The sequence below is a fragment of the Mus caroli genome, chromosome 11 (genome assembly GCF_900094665.2).
Source record: "Mus caroli chromosome 11, CAROLI_EIJ_v1.1, whole genome shotgun sequence".
In the NCBI taxonomy this organism is placed as follows: Eukaryota; Metazoa; Chordata; class Mammalia; order Rodentia; family Muridae; genus Mus; species Mus caroli.
The window spans coordinates 32,517,327-32,521,423 of NC_034580.1; positions in this window are offsets into that span (position 1 = coordinate 32,517,327).

Below are 4,097 nucleotides of genomic sequence, written 5' to 3' on the forward strand. Positions count from 1 at the left end.
CAATCAGTGTTTTCTCCTTGGGAGGTCTGTATCTGAAAAGAGCGGGGCACTTCTTCCCAGTGACCAGTCAATTAGAGAACTTACTTAAAGATGTGTATCCCACATCACCACCTGTTCATTGACCTAAATGTCCACTGCCCCTCTCAGTGACAGGATGCTGACTACAAAGAGGAAAATAATGTGGAACTGTGTATGTGATGGAGAAGTGGATAGGAGGGAACTTCTCTAACATATGAACAGTGTGTGCCAAATATCACTGAGAAAACACCAACCTTCTGCTTAGAAAATAAGGACAAAAATGCTTAGGCACTCCCAAGTTCTCACTCATTTCATTTGCCATGCAAAATAGCATGGGCCATAGAACCAGAGCTTGGACAGAATGGACCAACACAACTTTTAATTAAACCGGAAAATATAACCAAGAGCCAGGGTAATGATTTTTCTCCAGGCTACTGTTACTCACTGCCTCTTCAATATGTCAGGAACGACTTGGGGACCAGATCTGTAGTTCTCAAGCCCTCTGTTCTTCATTGGCTATTTAGACAGTGGAATAGGACATCTCTAAGTACAAAAAGGCTAAGCTGCATGCATATTAGTATAGACAGCATGGGGCCAGAGGCACTGGAAGTAAAGTCATCTGCCTTTCTCTCTCCACACAGAGGCCTTTTATCTCCAGAATCCTCCTAAACCAACCATTCATAAACTTTATCAACTCTTGCCTGAAAAGTAGAAAACTCTGTTTAACATTTAGCAATGATGGAAGAGTGCACACCTGTTGCAAAGTCCAAGAACACGCATGCTTTGGCCATAGTTGCTTAGATAATAAACTATATAGTTTCCTGGAGTTTCTCAGACAGCAAGTTGAGAAACACCATTGAGAGTCACACAGTAAGACTTTAGGAACTTTGTGAAGGACACTGATATTGGTGTGGAATATTGTATTGCTATAATCAATTCAATTATTATTATATTGATACAATCTCCAGAGGCCAAACTCCTTGTCCTTAATTTCAGCATGATTTTGGAATTCATGCATAGTCTATTTGAGTGTGTGGTCATTGAAGTGTGGTAGATGCCAATCTAACCATGGCCACTCACTAGCCAGGGACATTGTCTAAACCATGCCTGACCCTTGTAACTTGGTTTAACAGTCAGTCAAAATGGAAAACCACAGCATCTACTTCACAGGGATTTCATAAAAATTAAAACAGTCTTATAGTAAATTTCCCAGTGTGGTATCTAGAATGTGATAAACAGCTTAATAACAGCACATGCTTTATTCTTTTGATTATTAAAAACTCAATTTTGTTATGTAGTCAGAGTCTTGCATAAGACAGTGTGGAAAGAGAGTGGACAAACCCAAGAAGCTACTCTTCCTGTTCAGGCCAGTGCTTAAACTAGACACTGATCAATGAGTCCCTCAGACCATGGTGTAGAAAAGTGAGAGAGAGAGAGAGAGAGAGAGAGAGAGTCATCAACAATAAAGGGTCACAGGTGGCCTTAAAGATGAAGGTTATTGGTCGATTTTATAATTTCCTTCTGTTTGCTTCACTGTTAGCACCCCCCCCCGTTAATATCATTACAGTAGCAGAGCTGAAACCTCCCAGATTTATCTTTTCTTCCTTGCTGTGTGATTGTGTCAAAAAGGTTCTTTCTCGCTCTTGCTGTGTGTGTGTGTGTGTGTGCATATTTGTACGCATTTTTATTTTATTTTGCAAAGTGGGAGGCTAAATGTTTGTCACTTGTTAGCAAAGTATATGGACCTTAGGTTTAGACATCTCTATATCTGCTTTAGACACTCAGAGATCTTTCCCCGATTACGTTCCTTTTTCTCAACTCACGAGTATTAAGCTGAGTTTGTCAGCAGTACTCCTGAGTAAGTGCTAGAAATTTATGTGCAATGAGGCAAAATTAGCGACATTTTAGGGAAGCTGGATGTCTTAAGGAACTAGGCAGAGTGCAACGAATGTTTAGCTGCAAATTTAAAAATTGTCAATATGAAAAACAACAAAGCAAGAGAAACTATATTAAAATCCAAATCCCTGGCTTCTGTTTTAAGAGTCAGAGGTCAGGAAAATTCTTCTAGATAGATGAGATATATATGTATGTTTGCCGATTCTCCTCATAAAGTATGAATGAAAATAATAAAGTTAATACATAAAACAGCCACAAGAAGAACCTGAATGGAGTAAAGAAAAATATACCCAGGTGCCAACCATGAAGCAGAATAATTTCTTTTGTTTGCCGTACATTTCAGACACATGCCAAATTAAAAGAAGGAGAAGGAAAAACTGGCAGAATTAAGTCAGTACCCTTTCCTCTGTATGAAAGACTATGAAAAGGTCATCTAATAAAAAATAAAGACTCTACATTTCAGCTATCCTACTGCAGAAACCCAGTGGTATGTGATATGGGTGATATTCTCGTTTCTGCCTTCACCGCAAGTCGAGATACCATGTCAGTAAGCATTTCTCTTGAAACAAAATGGTTCCAAAGAAGGCCAATGTAATGGTTTAAATCCCCCCCCCCCCACTATACTCATGTGTGTGAATGCTTGGCCCATAGGGAGTGGCCATATTAGGAGGTGTGACCTAGTTGTAGGAAGTGTGTCACTGTCTGCATAGGAACTGAGGTTTCTTATATGCTCAGGCTATGAACAATGTGACACATGGTTTCCTCCTTGCTGCCTGAGGATCAAGATGCAGAACTCTCTTCCTCCAGTACCATGTCTGCCAACATGATGCCCTGCTTCCCACCATGATGAACATGGACTAAAATTTTGAAACCTGAAGCCGGCCCCAATGAAATGTTTTCCTTTTTAAGAGTTGCTGTGGTCATGGTATCTCTTCTCAGCAATGGAAGCCTAACTAAAATAGCCATATAGTTCTACGATTTTCATCCTTTTTTTAGGATATAATGAAGCTCATTTTCTCAAAGAAAATCTGGTCTTCTGTCTCCACATTACAGCATGCTTCCCCACTGACTCCATATAGGGAGAGCTATAGTAGAAAGTTGAGGGTTCCACCATCCAACAAGAACAGGGAATCTTTCTGCCCCTTGCAGCATAACTAGATAGCAAACATGGGGCAGTACCAAGACCACTCTACCACAAACATCCAGAAAAAAATCAGTGTAGGTCTATAATCTACAACTGTGTACCACAACCAGCTCCTTATAAGAAAGAAATCCTGACATTTTACAACTTAATTTAGCAGGAATAAAAGAAAGAGATTCTCTTTCCTCACTAGAGCAGAGTCATAAGAAACCAGATTTATAGATTTATATAGATATAGAAGGCTTAAATAAGAACTTGATACTACTAACATCATAGAACAAAACACACAGTTAGTGTAAAAACAAAAATTACTTGTTATACAAAGAAGGTATGTGTTAGCTGTGAAATAGAAATGCCACTCGACAGAGATCAATACCAAGATGACAGTGATGTTGACGTTGTCTGATGTAACTTTTCAAACTGATTATTATCAGATCGCTTCAATGAGCAATTAAGAACACACTTAAATGGGAAAAAAGTTAAAGTTCCATCAGAAAAACAGAAATTCTCAGCAAGTATAAAATAAAGAAGTTCCCTCCCATTATGAACACACACACACATACACACACAGTGACTATACTATCTGTCCAAAGTGACAAATTCAAGATCATTAAAGATACATTAAAATGGAGTTCTCAATATTTACATTAGCCCACAATAGAGCTGGGAGAAAAGAAATCAGATCAAAAATATTGAGAATGGAAGAATAAGCAGACTATAAAAAGATGGCTGACTTAGGCGCTAATAAAAAGAATAATTATATTAAATATATATGGCATTAGTATATCAGTTAAAAGATATAGAATAAATAAGTAAATTTTAAAAGTGACCCGAATCGAAATGCAAATCAAAACAACCCTGAGTTTCCACCTTACACCAGTCAGAATGGCTAAGATCAAAAATTCACGTGACAGCAGATGCTAGCGAGGATGCAGAGAAACAGTAATACTCCTCCATTGCTGGTGGGATTGCAAGCTTGTACAACCACTCTAGAAATCAGTCTGGTGGTTCTTCAGAAAATTGGACATAGTACTACCAGAAG